Source organism: Vollenhovia emeryi, unplaced genomic scaffold (genome assembly GCF_000949405.1).
Source record: "Vollenhovia emeryi isolate VEMERY1.0 unplaced genomic scaffold, V.emery_V1.0 DF939160.1, whole genome shotgun sequence".
In the NCBI taxonomy this organism is placed as follows: domain Eukaryota; kingdom Metazoa; phylum Arthropoda; class Insecta; order Hymenoptera; family Formicidae; genus Vollenhovia; species Vollenhovia emeryi.
Window position 1 is genome coordinate 790,453 of NW_011967206.1, and position 16,509 is coordinate 806,961.

At 39.9% G+C, this 16,509-nt stretch overlaps 1 protein-coding gene across 11 annotated transcripts in view; it reads left to right on the plus strand.

Annotated features, from left to right (window-relative positions):
- The window catches only part of LOC105564698 (probable Ras GTPase-activating protein), a 372,283-nt gene that overhangs the window by 224,312 nt on the left and 131,462 nt on the right, over positions 1-16,509 (plus strand). For 2 of the 11 annotated variants that reach the window (XM_012017276.1, XM_012017282.1), the window contains exon 2: positions 4,119-4,466. The exons of 5 other annotated variants lie outside the window; for them this stretch is intronic. The gene's annotated coding sequence lies outside the window, so the exon portion shown is untranslated. The remainder of the gene's footprint in view (positions 1-4,118; positions 4,467-16,509) is intronic. 4 more of the 11 variants (XM_012017278.1, XM_012017279.1, XM_012017277.1 and 1 more) reach the window with 3 other exon arrangements.

Genomic DNA, 16,509 nt, shown 5'->3' on the forward strand with positions numbered 1-16,509 from the left:
TATAGGGGGGTCATCTGAAAAAATATCCGCAAATACTCATAAATTTAAAACGTTTGTTTGCAAAAAGTAATTCTTACCGTTTAGTTAACGCAGGTCAATCAACCTTGATAGAAACAGATGAACATAAAGATGGTGCGTCAGCGAAGTACGCGATTAAAAAAATACCGCGCTCGATATTATCGCAGAAGAGTGACTTTCTCATTATTCGAACGCCCAATCGTGAATTGATTATTTTTCTCGCCGCTCGTCGTATAATGCGATTTTTTTGTGTGCAGGCGTTTACTTTATACAACACTTTCTAACACCGGTGAATTGTTCTCGAAGAAGAACGCCGTGGAAAATTGTTCTCGCGCGAAAGTTTAGTAAGCTTCGTTATTGATCCGTCAAGTATGCAGTCGTTGCTCGCCCAGATGAGTCATGATTACGAGTGTAGCGTCATTCTGTTGTTAAACGTCTCGCGAGATTGATTACAGAGTATGCCGTTCGCGGAATTGTTTTATACCTCGTTCGCCGTAGGTGAGCACGTTGGCGCAACCTACACCTACACTTGCATATATTACTGATTAAAGTATGCTTACGCCGGGACAGCACGAAATATTATACATTACGAAGCACAAGCTGCGGCGAGGAGAAGATATACACGATATCCATTCGCCGCGGCTTCCTTTATCTTCTTATCAGAATATTGAATTATTTTACAAAATATGATATTTCCGCAACGCGTTACGCATTACAGAGCTGACGGGTTTTACTAACAATAATACGGCCAATCAAATCGTGCGGTACAAACACCTGCCCAGTTAGACGCCCCGATATCCCGTAAAACCTAAACATTTGTATTTCCGCGATATTTTCGTATTATTTTCATTTCGAGCTTTGTTTTATTATTTAACGTGCGGCATTGTTATTCCCTTAATAATCGCGCGACGCGCGGTTATTCAATTCGCCCCGATGTACGATAAAAGCAATTAAAGCATTGTGCCAACGCGCGCGTCGCCGCGGGACGTGTAAATCGCGATATACAAAGCCCGCGATACGAATTTATTTCGTCGGTGTATCCGATAATGCCAGGCGCAATTTTTCGTTTGACGTAAAACGCCATTTCGCCGTCGTCGTCCTTGCCGTCATGTAACTCGGATCAAGTCTTAATAATTAAGCAAACGTTTGAAACGATACGTTTCCACCGGAAACGAACGAGCGCACACGTGCCCGACAGGATCTGCGCCGGTTAACGAAAGTTAATACCCCCGGGGCATTGAATCCTCGTTACACCGCGGCGCCGAATTATCCTATCAGATTGTTCTGCTCCCTGGATTCGCTCTTAACTGCCCCCTCCGAGGGGGAAACTGCTGAGGGTATTGCGGTGTACAGATTTGCAGCATTACTAGGCATTACTAGACATTACTAGGCCTAGTATTTTGGGCATTAGTTTGGGCATTAGGCCTTGCTGGGGCATTATAAAGATAAAATAAGATAATGAGATAAAATAATGCCCACTGGGCATTAGTGGGCACTGGTGTACAAGATTTTGATCAGTGGCGAGGGGAAAAATGCTAAGGGCATTGTGGTGTACAGATTTGCAGCATTACTAGGCATTACTAGGCATTTTTGGGCATTAGTTTGGGCATTAGGCCTTGCTGGGGCATTATAAAGATAAAATAAGATAATGAGATAAAATAATGTCCACTGGGCATTAGTGGGCACTGGTGTACAAGATTTTGATCAGAGGCGAGGGGAAAAATGCTAAGGGCATTGTGGTGTACAGATTTGCAGCATTACTAGGCATTACTAGGCATTTTTGGGCATTAGGCCTTGCTGGGGCATTATAAAGATAAAATAAGATAATGAGAAAATAATGCCCACTGGGCATTAGTGGGCACTGGTGTACAAGATTTTGATCAGAGGCGAGGGGAAAAATGCTAAGGGCATTGTGGTGTACAGATCTGCAGCATTACTAGGCATTACTAGGCATTTTTGGGCATTAGTTTGGGCATTAGGCCAGGCTGGGGCATTATAAAAATAAAATAAGATAATAAAATTAAGTAATGCCCACTGGGCATTAGTGGGCACTGGTGTACAAGATTTTGGTCAGTGGTTTCCTCCTCGGCCCCCTCTTTCTGTTTTATTACGACCGCCCCAGTCGAACGGAATTATCACGGTCGTTGCGTCCCGTCGTACGCGTCGCCGAAGCCGATTCAGCGAAACATCATCTCGGTTCGGCGTCAGCTTTCCTACTATCGTGCCGGGATGAGTTTATTCGACGGCGCGCTCTTATTGACAGGCCACGAAACGGTCGACGCCACGAAACGTAACGTGAATCCTATCATGGGGGTCGGCCGGTCGGTTTCTTACCAGCGTGCACTTCTGCACCTGGCACGTAACGTTTCCCTGGCCTTAATTTGCCTTCCGCTCTTTCTCTTTTTCCCCGGGGAAAAAAAGACAAACCAGCGAGTTAACGTTTTTATGATAGTTTCGTTTTTAATTGGTAACAAATGAATCATCGCTTTGCTCCTTCTTTTGCTAATGATGTATGTACGAAACGAAACTCGTAAATTACGGACACGTCTCATTCCTGCGGCAAATCTTTCGTTTTTCATGTCGCTCATTTTTTTTACGTAGCAATAATTATTCTTTTTTACCCCCTTTTTTTCCTTTGTTTTACGTTGTTCCTTTGATACGCGGTCACCGACTCCGTCGACCGTTGGTAGAGACAGCAGGTGCGAATTTCTCAACGATAGAATTCGTGTCACGTTTCAGCAGGTGCGGAGGGGGGGGGGGGACTTTTAACGAGGCGCGACTCGTTAATACTTCGGTCGAGAGCCGGACCTTATCAACAGCTCCGAAGTTACTTCTGATAAAAGATTACGTCTTTGGATAGCGAGACGCTATGCGCGGTTTCGAAGTTTGGTAACGTTGTGACGAGCGGACGAGATAAGTCGCGCGTTGGAGAGCTATTTCCTCTTTTCGCGGTGCGTTCACGTGGTGCGAGATAACGACAAGCGGACGTCGCGCTCGTCGCTCGTGTCGCTTTGCCTTAATTGCCGAGAGCGTCGCCTTTAGCCAGCGAAATTCGCCAGTTCCGGCAATCGCGCGTGAGAAAATTACGCGCTCTCAGCAGGTGGTGCAAACCGGGAAATTTATTGAGTGAAAGTTGTAAACTAGACTCCTGCATCTTGATCGCGTATCCGATTACATTCCCTTTGCCGCTTTCCTTCCGAATTTCCGCGGCAACGGCGTGATAAAGTAGGACAGTAAAATTTCAACCAACTCAGAATAGCCCACTCAAAAAAATATCTTACTAATGCAGGCAGAGTTCTAGGAGTCGCAACAAAAATTTATCGCTATTTTATGTATCTGTTAGGGCTCGTGTCCTTGGTCCAAGTTCTAGCATTGCGGACACGGGCCTTTAGAAAATTACTTGTAGCCTGCAAAAATTATAGCAACATCGTTCTAGTAATACCGTCTGGAAAGTTTAAGTTTCATGGCTAAATATTAATCATTCGCATCGGATGAAAATGAATTTCGGTACCATAGCTAGAACAATCTTTGTGAGGAACACAACTGTTTATGTACCACAATCAAACGTTATAAAGGTCTGCGTTCACGATGCTAGAACTTGGACCAAGTTCTAGCATCGTGGACACAGGAAGTTCTAGCATCGCGGACACAGGCCTTAATGGATGGCCGTCACAGAAAGATTTTCTTCCTAACATTCGCTAACAGTTGAGATAGAAATTCTGTTTCTGTTAGTAAATCGATTAAACATATGCGATTACGCGGTATTGGCTATTCATTTATATATCTCAGTTATTTTTTCGTACCTAGAAAATTGTTGCTGCAGTTGCAGGATAATTTTTTTGAGTGTCATTTTGGAACTTTTACTTCGGGAGGCGAGAGCGCCAGACACTGAAGAGAAAAAGTTGTTAATGTGATCAGTCAGCAGTATTTATTCAGTTCAAATGTATGCTTTTTTTTTAAAATGAACATTTATCGAAACATATATATTTTTTAAGTGAACAAATATTTTTGTGAATTAACAAATATTTGCTCGACTGCCCGTGACTACCACATGTAACTGAATCAAGAAATACATTTTTATTCGACACTTTTTTCCTCAGTGCGGAATCACGCATTTCTCCTCGTATTTCCATAGGGATATCACTAGCCTTCCGGTCTCCCGACCGCGCCGGCATCTATTTCAGTTTGGCGACCGTAGGAACGGATTCTTTTGCCAGCGAGGGGGCGTCCCTCGGACTGCGCGTAACGCATATTGAAATTAACTCCGCGTAAAACACAATCCCTCGTGGCATACCCCATTCAGAGCGTCGGCAGTAGCGTCTTTGTGCACGCAAGAAAGATTCCGGACCCCTGGCTGTTGAGCGCGTGTGTCGGCGAGCCGACAGAATGGTGTCCGACGCCACCTCGGAATTCTCGGACTCGCACGATTCGAGTTGTGCTGGGAGGAGGTAAGTTTGAGAAGTTGTCGAAATTCTATAATGTGTGTGGCAAAACGTTCTCCAAGCCGCTCGGCGCGTCTCTCTTCACGAGGCATTCGCGAGAGTGAAACAGTTTATTCGTTTGCACGACGCCAGTCAACTCAAGATTACTGTCAAGTAAGTCATCACGTTGAAGCTCGAGAATGCCATTTTATGGAACGTAGATTTGCTTCGATTTTCGGTTCGTAAGATTTTCTGTGTCAACATATCACATTAAATCGCGAAAAATCTTCCGTACTTTGTTAAATGAAACCATTACTTTTCACCTGTCTTACTTTTAAACATTAATCAGCAGTCGAGCAGATTTTGTGTAATTTAGATCAATCAGTCAATAATATTATCATGCTCGTTTTTTTCTCGTACAGCGGGAAATATTTCCGGAAAATTCGACGTGTCAGATAATTACTTACATATTATCGATCGATACAAATTCCCGCGGTGACACGGATCGCCTAAAGGGCTTTATCGTAAATTGATATCTGAATAATGGCCAAGCCTAAACGGCAGAGCGCAGCCGAGTGAAGAGATGACGCGCGTTTTAACTGCAATAACACCGGCGACATAGTTAATTGTTAATGGCTTTATCCATGGGACCCATGATCCACTTACCCCGTTAAAACTTGCTCTCGCGCTGTCGTACCGACGCGACGAGTCCCGGCCGATTACAAGCAAGTTGGTTAACTGCGTGCGGCCGCGTGCGTTATCGCGTTAGCACGTGTAATCGCGAGAGTCCGGAAATTGCACCCCGCGGGTACTAACACGCCGACGATGACGGGAACGATGATGATTACGAACGGTATCGAGAGGGCCCCCTGTATAACAATTACGCGCGAAATATCGCCGCGTCAATCATTCCGTCGTTGCGCTTCCACGTGGCGATTACGGGCGCCGTCGCTCGTGTTTTCCCTCGGCGATCATGATTGATTATACTCGCAATTAGCGCAGGCACGAAGACGAAATGCGCGCCGATGCACGTTTCGGGACCTGTGGAGTCGGCGAGTCATTCGCGCCGTTCGCTACCGATCGTCCCACGTCAATTTCCAAACTTCGCGGTCGCGTCGAGTTGAAATTATTAGCGCGCGATAATTTTCTTCCTCGCCGTAATAATTTTCCATTCCTCCAGTTAAATAACAGACAAGTAATATTATTCGACACTACTGGCTGTAATTTAATTAAAGAACTTGTCGTGAGAAATATCGCCTCATCAGTCAGGATTTGAACCTGGACCTGGACCTCCCTCATACCGTGACGGGCGTCACGTGTCTCGGTCCTCGAATTGGAGAGACGTCACGGTGCGAGGGTGGTCCAAGTTCAAATCCTGGCTGAGGTAATGTTTTTCGCAATAAGTTGTTTAATTAAATTACAGCCAGTTGTGTCGAATATATTTATTTGTCTGTTAAAAGTATGGGAATGCCTGCACGGAAATTTATTTACATAAAACAGGATGTTAAAATTGCAAATTTGTCTTCAGCTTACTTTGTCTACATCGACATTACAGTTGATTCATTCTCGTGCGTCATGACATCATCGTAATAATATCGCTTGAAAATTACGCGATGTAATTCTACATATGCAGCAGGTATAGTGCATTCTCTCACGTCCGTGGGTTCGCTCGTTCCGTCTCTTTTAACAGAAAAAAAGTTACGAACACATTGTCCATATTGCATAGATACCATCGGCGTTTTATTGTCGCGTTTTCCATAAAGTATAAATTTACGAAAGAAAAATGTCACTTACAGTCGCCAGTGATGCTTAAATATTAAAACAGTGAGCTTATTGTCAACCCAATTGGCAACTTTTAATGAATTCGTTACAACGTTTTTCGACCTTCCTTCAGGTCCTTTTCAAGTAACAATACAAATAAGAAAACAAGAAAAATTCATAGACAAGTAAGTATTTATATTGTTACTTGAAAGGGACCTGAAGTAAGGTCGAAACGAATTCAATAAAATTTGCCAGTTGGATTGACAATAAGCTCACTGTTTTAAGTATAGATTTACGATTGATTTTAATGGATCTATTGATATTGTGTAATGGTGATAAGATCTACTGGAGTTTATGCGACGAAAATACGCGCGTAGTTGCAAACAACAATTTCATTATGCTGATTGTCACATCACGCACGTTAGAATCGTTTATATGTATACATTTATACGTATAATGGGGACACGTGTTCCGAAATTCACTAAACTCAATATTATGCAAATTATATTTAAGTAATAAAATATGTAGAACGAGAAAACGAACTTTATTTGTACGGAAAAAGTACAAAGCACGATAGATTCTCATTAAAATGCGGCTCAAGTTTGAGAAATTATGATTACTTTGTAGGAAAATAAATCTTATATAATTAACTACGTTGGACGGCCGTTCTACGTCGTTAGCTACTCAACGGTCTCGTTTTTACGAGGTTTTAAACTATACGGATTTTAGTTGCGGCGAATTTACATGACGAAGTAATGCCACCGCATAAAGTACACTCGTGCGAAAATACGGCGAAAGAACATGAGGGAGAGCTTTACAGCTCTCTTGTTTCGCGAAAGCACTTGGTTTAAGCAGCTTACGAATGCTGCGTTCTCTCTCTCTCTCTCTCTCTCACTCACTCACTCATTCATAATAGGATTGCAAGTTCTCTAACTTCACAATATATAGAATCTTCGGTAATTTTGTATTGCCACTTCAAGGCTTTATTTTTCCGAGTACTAAAGTAAATACCGCATGAATTATGGTAATATCAGAATACCGCAAACTCTCAGAGTCACTGCTATTTTAACCAAGTCTGTCTTCTCTGGTATTTAATCCTTTCCTTCCTTCGAAAAGTCCCATTCTATACACGTGAGACTCGCCTTCGAAACTTCATGTGATCGTAAACGGAACTCTATTGTAACTCGCTTAATCGAGTCACCGGCAATTAGTAGACTCATTGAAATCGAGTTGGTGTAGAATTTAGTGGCGCAGCAGAACAAATGGTTCAATAAGCCGACAAGAATTTCCTTAGAGATTGTAGCTTCGCAACAATACGCTTTTGTACACCGAGAATAACTTACCTGCCGATATATTGTTAATCTCATTGTACATTATACAGAAGTAATCTGTTCCTACATTGAAATAGCAATTAATGAAGTATAAGTATGCTTACAAGGCATTAATTAATTTCTTTAAGAGACCCCTTGAATAAATATCCACAAAAAATACAAACTTGACAAGTTTAATCTCTTAAAATGATCCGTAATATAAAAATCGAGAAATATAATTTGATATTGAGAATTCACAATCGTTATACACTAAAAACCCAAAGAAAGAAAATTTTTTAAACATTACATAAAATCGGTAATACTGAAGGAGAAGGGCCTCCTCGCCGATTTTGTTCAAATATTGTCAGATTGCGTATTTTTGTCCGTAAATGACGAATCTGGAAGTTGAAATGGTCTTAATATCTATTAAATAATATCTAATGAAATCTATTACGTAAAACAATTTGTTCATCTTGAATGTAGCTGATACATAACTGTTAGAATTAAACGCAAGATAGAATTGTATTCTGGCCTGAGCCGTAGGGTGTTAAAAGTAATCAGCTTAATGTTTTTTTGCCTCTCGCCGTAACTCGGAATTATTTCCGAGGAATTTTCTTCGCATTCGCATAAAGTGTAGTCTTATCGCGCCTCGCGTTACAATTACATGTCCACCGCATGTTCTCTATGCTCGCGCCCGCTTTTTCCCGCCACGTTTTTCTTTCGCCGCAAGAGTGTCGACAGTTATAAACCCTCCAGGCTGGAATACTCACTGGAAGAAACTTCACGTAAGTCTTCTACGGTGTGCCCAGAAGTTTCTTTATAACGCGCACGTTTAGAAAGCGAGCCTTGCTCGAGGATCGCAGCCCGGCAAGTGCCTGTGGTGAATGTGGATATTTTTTTTTCAATTTTTCCACAGAAAAGACATGAAGCACCGAGGCAGAGCATGAACGATCGATCGATCGCGGTTCCGCACTATTCCCGTCCGCCGGCCGAAGTACCTTTAATATAAAAGATAGATAGTTACATGCAACATCCGACAAAGCGGTATCGCGTGGGTCCTTTGACGTTTGCAACTTTTTTTTTCGCGTCTTCTTTTACGTTGCACAGAATAACGGCGCGAGTTATAGGAATTTTTAGAGGGATAGTCCGCAGTCTCTTCTAAGCTGCGTTAAATCTGTTGCATTAATATAGAAAAAGTGACGAACATGTAAGATAATTTGCAGTGAGACACGAAGTATAAAGTGTCATTTTTTTTTATTTAACTCTTTTCCAACTTGACACCATTTTATAGAAAATGTTATAGAGTATAGATCAATTATTTAAAAAATATCTTTCAGTTCTGAGAATTACAAGATAGACGTTTCACAATTTTTAGTTACATTATGTCTGTTAAATTATATCTTTCTCGTCTTATTTATGAAAAGTGATCTGTATTCTCTTTCTGTGATAATCGCGAGTTGGTTAATTGAAAAATTGTAATTAATACTTAATGGAATTTACTAATCGATCAACCGGTACTGCTTTACTATTCCTTGTTGTTAAGCTATCATTACTGCATGTTGCATTGGCTATTAAGATTTTCACGGGCGTTAACTGACAACCAAATGGTAAATTAAAAGTATAAGTGAAAAGGCAGCGGACCGGACGGCGAGAATGGTTTTATTTCGCAAACGTGAGAGAATTCTACGCACTTGTGCAATAAGCAAGGTATATAATACGACAGAACTTAATAAGTATGCGGAGACTACATCCGAGATCAAGAAGCAAAAAGGAAGGGAACGATACTAAAAAAAAACACGACGACGGTGAATAAAATATTTGCGTTCATTATGGCGGAACGTTCTTTCATGCGTCAGGTAAAAATTCCATATGAAATGGAACGAGAAGGATGAGATAGAGCAACGTAATATCACAGCATGACGCAGGAAGCACCGTGCGGGCAGGTAGTCGCAACTTCCGGTGTGGATAACGCCTAACAAAAGGGAGAGCCTTCCTTTGTTAACGATACAGATACCGTTTTTTCGGTACACTGGAAACCAGATGTTTTCGATCACACGAGTCTCTCCTTGCCAAGTAAACTGCGTTAATCAATTTCTTTCTCGTTGTAGAAAATTATAAAATTTCAGCGTTTGAAAGTTACATAATCGAGCAAAGCGAATGAATGGAAAATCTATAATACTTATGCTTTCACCGAGGAAGCTTTGTTTCTCCTCATTGTCGAGCCGTCAAGTACGTCGTATTATCAACCCTCGCGTTGTCACTTGGAGTAGAAATGTGTCGCCAGCGGATATTTTTGCAGGTTTTCACCTTGCGATTTTATAAATAGGACATACAAATATAGAGCTTAAAAGACGTGCGGCAAGGTTAATTTAACCCAATTAAACCCATTGAACTTTAGTCGCGAAGTCTCAACGTATTAAGGCGTACCACACTTAACGTATTTTACATATTACTTGTTATTACTACGCACACATCGGAGGAAGTTACTCCAATAATTGAAATTGGACGAGGTAGAAACAAATGGAGTATATGATTTTCTACACCCAGAAAAAAGATTTAGTTAGGTTAAACAAATGAGATACGTGTGAAATCATATTTCTTTGAATCTACTAAAATTTGTATCCACTTGTACAAAAAAATTTGCTACGCGGAGAGAATTTTTTCTTAAAATTTATCCTGAAAATCATGTAATCGTAGGACAACACGGTATTTCGAAGAATTTTATAAGTTTCTCGAAATTTTACTGTGCATTTTGCGAGTAATTATACTTATTATAGTATACATATTACTAGTAAAAGGTATGGTAAAATGTCAAAAAACTCGAATAAAGTTCTTGCAAACGCCACGTTGTCCCACGACCACATGATTTTCAGGGTAAGTTTTAAGAGAAAATTCACTCCGCGTGTAGATTTGAAGAAGTAGATATGAATTCTTGCAGAAATTCCGGTTTCAATCGAATAAAATTTTGGTTAAGATAAAGAGATCATTTCTTTGAAGTTAAATAAAAATCTAGTAAGGTCAAAATTCAAACAAATTTGTTTCATTTCAAGCAAACTTTTTCTAGGTGTATCGTATAACTTCCATTGTACATGATAATATTAAATAAAGGAGAAAACTATTGTTATGATTATATGTTCATATAGTATAGAAATAATAGTTCAGCTTGCGTTCACATCTGCGGTGGCTTATACACACAGAAAAATATATACTACCTGCAAGTAAATATTATTTGTTCCAAGTATTTGATAAGTTTATATATCCGCAAATCTATCATGATGTCGTCGCAAGTGTTTTATTTACTCAAAACATATTCTGGTTCTTAGTAAGTCTAGTACTTCAAACAAGAATACATAGAATTATTTGGAGCAAAACAATTTTGTTTCTTCTGATTTTATTAAAAGAAGCATACGGAATTCTTCAATAATTTTCTTCAAAGAAGAATAAATTCTTTCTTTGAGTATAAGATGGCAAGCTTTTCTAAGACTAGTAACAAGTATATCTCAAAACTATTATTAAGAAAATATTCTTTGTTGAAGCAAACAATTACTTAAACGGAATAAAATAAACTGAGTAATTACTTTTCTTGACTGTACAATAATAATTTTCTGTGTGTAGGTGCTTGCCATTTATGCCCGTTGGACCTGACCGCTTCGCATCGCATTTTAGCACGGCGACAATTTTCTCGCGCACATCCATTATTCAATCGCCGCGATTTTCATAGTCGATCCCGTTTATCTCCGTGAAATTTTCGCGCAAAAATCCCTTACGCGGCAGCGAGATGACCCATTTCGATCAACTCTAGATGACTCGCTATTGTTCCCCCGATTTTCCACTTTTCCTCACTCGTCGGCGAATAATGCCGGCGAATGGAAATGAATGGAAATAAATGCGAAAAGGGCTGAGAGGAGGGGGAGGGGGGAGGGAAATAACGCGACTTTGTACACGTCTCACGTAAACGCGGGGGGGGGGGGAGGATGGTCGCATCGAAGTTCCTGGGCGAGCTTCGAGTTTCTTTGGGCGTTACGGCCATAAGTCTTTCTCCTGCCCGTACTTGCCACTGTCTTTTTGCATTCGATGACGTAAAAGCACCGCCGTAGAAACTTGGTGGCTCGACACCATTTTTCTCCCGGGGCTCTGCGGGGCGTGCATATAGCACGTACCTACCGTACAAGTACAGATCGTGGAAACGGGTCAACCTAACGGATTCGTCGAATTTGTCGCGTGTCGCCGTTTTTGCGCCGAGCCGTCGGAGAAGGATCGAATCCCTCATATCGTCTTTCCATCTCGAATTTTCTCGTAAAAGTAGAAGCGCGAAACGTAGCATCGACATGCAAGCCGCGCATCTATCTTGTTGCGAATTAAAACGGCAGTTAATTAAAAACGTGCTGCAGTGCGAATCGCCGCGAAATAAATAAAATCATATCAAGGTCGAAAGAAAGCCATTCTTTTCCATAGATCGGTATCTGGATCTTATATCTGTATGTCTCGTTTTATTCGTAGAAGATTAAATGATTTCAATTAAGCAGCTTGTAATTGCGAGCGGAAAGATTAATAAGCGAAAAGAGCAAGTAATTACGTGTAATTTTCGGTTTAGTTTTACACAAGTATGCGCGTCAATTTATCCTTACGGCTTTGATAGCTAGACAAAGTAGCGGGTGACGTCAGCGCCGTTTTAAATTGCTCTACTCTAAGGTGATGAGATAATTAGAAGATTAGATTACTCATTCGCGTTTACGTTCATGAATTTTCATGAGTTTTCCTTGGCCTGCGCTTTAACATGGTAAACCTTGTTCGGGAACCATAACTGATTCGGCCTACATTCGGTAGCATCTCCGATCTTCGCACTTTTTCACGATCACTTATCAGGTCTTTGACTCAGGCGTGTGAAGTCAACGAAACATCGTTATAGACAGTAAAACGTCCCGAGGGACGACAAACGTTGTTACTTTTTGTCGGAATATCACCGATGTAATTTTGAAACAGATATTCTTAGGTATTTGCTACACGAAGAGAACTTTCTCTTAAAAATTATCCTAAAAATCATGTAATCGTGGGACGACATGGCATTTCGGAGAATTTTATGAGAGTTTTTTTAAATTTTACCATACATTTCACTAGTAATTATACTTACATATACATTTTGCTAGAGTAAAATGTATAAATGCCGTTTTCTTAAAGTTCTTAAACAATGAAAACTGTAAAAGAGAAAAGCCATGAATAACTAAGCAATTTTTTAAATATATAATTATTATCATTACTATCTTTACTTATGGCAAATAATTAACATTACAATCGAAACGTAATCAGGTCATCTCTTTTTCGATTACATTTTCTAATTGCTTTCCGATGCAGCCGCAAGTCTACGAAAGTTCGGCGCTGTTATGTAACTGTTACTTATTTGTAACGTATAAAATCATACGCTCTACTAAAACTTAATTTCGCTTTGCTCGTGTGATATATTGGGAACTCATAAAGTGTGTCACGTGATAAATGGTTCTGGATGTCGAACAAAGTTTGCGGTAAATGATGCAGAGTCGTCTCCAAACAGGAGATCAGCAAATACTCGTGAGAAAGGCGGTGGAAGTTTGTTACGAACTTACTTACAGGCGTACAACGTTGTTTATCATCTACTGTGACGGGGGCTTAACTTCCGCAATAACAACGACAAGTTTTCAGGAAGTTTGAGTGTTTAATCTCGAGACACAGGCGCTTGCACGGACGCTCTTTCGCGTTTAATCGCGCGCTGTAAACGCACGTTCCGCAGACGCGTGGAAAAGCGATTATTTGACGCGAAACGGTCGGCTTTTAAATATGGAATTCGTCGTTAGAATCACATTATCAGAGGAAAGTCGCCTGTTATGAGATAGGCTCCTAATGCGAGATAGCGGAGTTTCTGCTAAATTAATGGGCGTCATCTGTTCGTTCCACCATGAATTTATTGCCTTTGGAGGGAAATCTCTTGTTTGGTGGAAAATTGATTGTTAGATCGTGTAATCGTTGCGGAAAAAGATTTGTGATTGAATTTGGACGTTGAAAACCTGCTATCTCGTATTAGAATCCTATCTCAAAATAAAGTACTTTCTTCTATTAATATAACCCAATCGCGAATGTTACTTTTGCTAAATTGAATTAGTAGCATTTGTTTTCCATATTTTTAGGAAATAAGAAATCAGACTCGCTTAATAAAATCCGTTTAATAGCAGATTTTTGTTTTATATAAAATATCATAGCGAGTCGCTTCCTGCATCCTTCTTTTGTTCGACCACTATGCGATATGCCGCGTACTACGTGATTGAGTCCGTACGACCGAGATTTTATGTATGACAATAAGCTGGGCTGGGTCGTTGAACTTTTACTGCTACTATCTTTTCGATTCACGACCTCCATAATCTTTAAAACGTCGAGACGTGTCTTGTATGATAAGTGAAAGATTTCACAATAGAGGTCGTTGTAATAGAATATTGTGTACTTAAGAAGACATTGCAAATTGCTTTACTTAAGGAAGGTGGTTGCTCAAATAAAAATAATAAAAATGAATTCAAATTTATAGAAAAAAAGATATATTAAAATGATAATATATATAATAAATAAAAAATATATAAAATGTACATATATGTTAAAAATGATAAGAATTTTATAAAAATAAATGCAAATAATTCTATACATATTTACGAAGAATTTTAACTAATACAGTTATTTTTATAAAATTCTTATCATTTTTAACATGCTTTCGAGAATTAAATTACAGATATCGTAATACTTTTGCTATGTTGGCCATGTGCAATAGTATAATTTTAATAATTAATTATTCGACAACCATGCAGACAATCGTCTTGCACTTTCGCATGGAGGACAGATTCCCATAGACGAATATTTTCTATAAATTTGAATATATTTTTATCATTTTGATTTCAGCAACCACCCTCCTTAATAAACATTCAAGTTACATAAACGGATTTGAAAAAAATTATGATTAACGAGAGCAGATATTCTTTTAGAAATTATTATACGAGTTAATTTTTGACATAATGTCTAGAATGTCCGTACAGTGGAGAGGCCCGTGTACTTTAAAATAAATTACGAAATTCTGCGAGATCCAACTTAAATTCGTGTCTATTACCGAATCAGAGGGAAATGCTGTTTAGTTTAACGGAGGAATTATGAGCGTGTACGATAAATCTAATTTTGCGAATGCAAAAGGCAACGCACAAGCAGTTCATCAACCAAATAGAGCCAAGGAGAAATTTATGTGAGCGAAAATATTCTCTGATGCCATCGATCTTTGTTAGATGCCTTTCTTAATTGCGATGCGACCTCGCCGACACTTCACTTTCCTCAAATTGTGCCGACCGACGTTTCTCATATTACGAAACTGTGGCGTATAATTCTTATGCAACTAGACACTTGCCGCTGTTGCTGATATCCAATAAGAAGAAAGATATCTTTCTTCCGCACACAGTAATATTTTAATAAATAGAAAATGGTATTAGTTTTCCACGAATGTAAGATTATAGTTCCTGAAAAGCATCGTCGTTTTCTCGATTAATTAGTACAGCAAAGTTTCTTTCACAGATGTTTGTGCGTATACACAAAGCTGAGAACTGTCGATCCATTATTACAAATGTAAAATGTTGAAAGTCGCTTTTAAAGGATTAGGCCGAGAGGTCGGAGTCGAAGCCGTGTGGCTGCGATACGGACGCTTTTGCGCGGCCGTGTAACTTAGAAACGGTATTTTTTATCTTCTTATTGTTAGTCGATAAAAATACCTTCGCTCTTCACAAAGCTCCGCGAGTGGAAATGAAATTTCTGGGAGCAACTTCTCACAACTTCGAGGCAAGAATTTACGGCGGAAGCGCCTTCTTCTGCCGAGAGGAAAATATTTTTGAATTCCGTGTTGTTCGTTTCGCGCGTCGCCGCTCGTAAATCCGCCGAGCGGCGCCCGCGGAGGATATAAATCGCGATCGTAATTTTCGAAAGACGGGAAAAACCTCTACGGTCCTTACTCGGTCAACGACAAGTTCGGGCGCAGAAACTGCGGTAAATCACGCGCGCGCACGCGGCCGAGTTTTCCCCGGAAGTGCGCTGCGCGTCGGAGCGCGATTATGTAAAAGAATTCGTTTCGCTGTGTCAAGACGATCTGGCCGCCGTTAGATACATCGCGGCGAGAAGGAATGTATAGGAGAAACGTTCCTTTCGCGCGCACGTGCGAGAACGGAAGCGGGGCCGAGAGCGAATCAATTTCTTCCAGATTCAGCGAGCAGTCGCGTTGCGCGTATTTCTTCATCGTTGTAAATTCCCAGATTCCTCGGTAACGCAGTTATCGACTTTGGACTTCCGCAATTTTCTACTTGTCTTTTTTCCTCTCAAACATGACGTCGTTGATCTTGACGGCAGTACTTTTCGGAATTGCGCCGCGCAAGTGAGAGTTCACTCGTGAAATTTGAAAAACTCGTCCGTATACAATTGAATAAAATTCTCAAGACGCATCATTTATTTTTATCTTGATCGACGTATCTGTTCGTGCGCGAGAAATTAATTAACAGTTTTAACTGAGCTTTCCGTTTAGCCTCGTCGGCAACCGTCATGAGACGAGAATCACATGTGCGTTACGTGTAATATTTTTGTGCAATTCAATACTAAAAATTTACTATTATAAACGAGGAGTAAACCGCTGAGGGCATTGTGATGTACAGATTTGCGGCATTACTGGACATTACTACACTGTAAAAAAATTACATGTAAAATTGCAATTATTATAGTGGGTAATATTCACCATCTATTAAAAGTGTATATTTACATACGTCAGTAAATTTACACCTTGTAGGTAAAATTATTACCTTATATAATAAGTAAATTGTTTGCTTTTAATTGTATAAATTTTACAATTTTTTGTAATTTTTTATCATGTATAAACAAGTATTTACACAACAAAGAGTAAAAAAAATGTGTTTGTAAACGTACATAAATTTAAATATTTCAGTTATTGATAGTGTAATCCA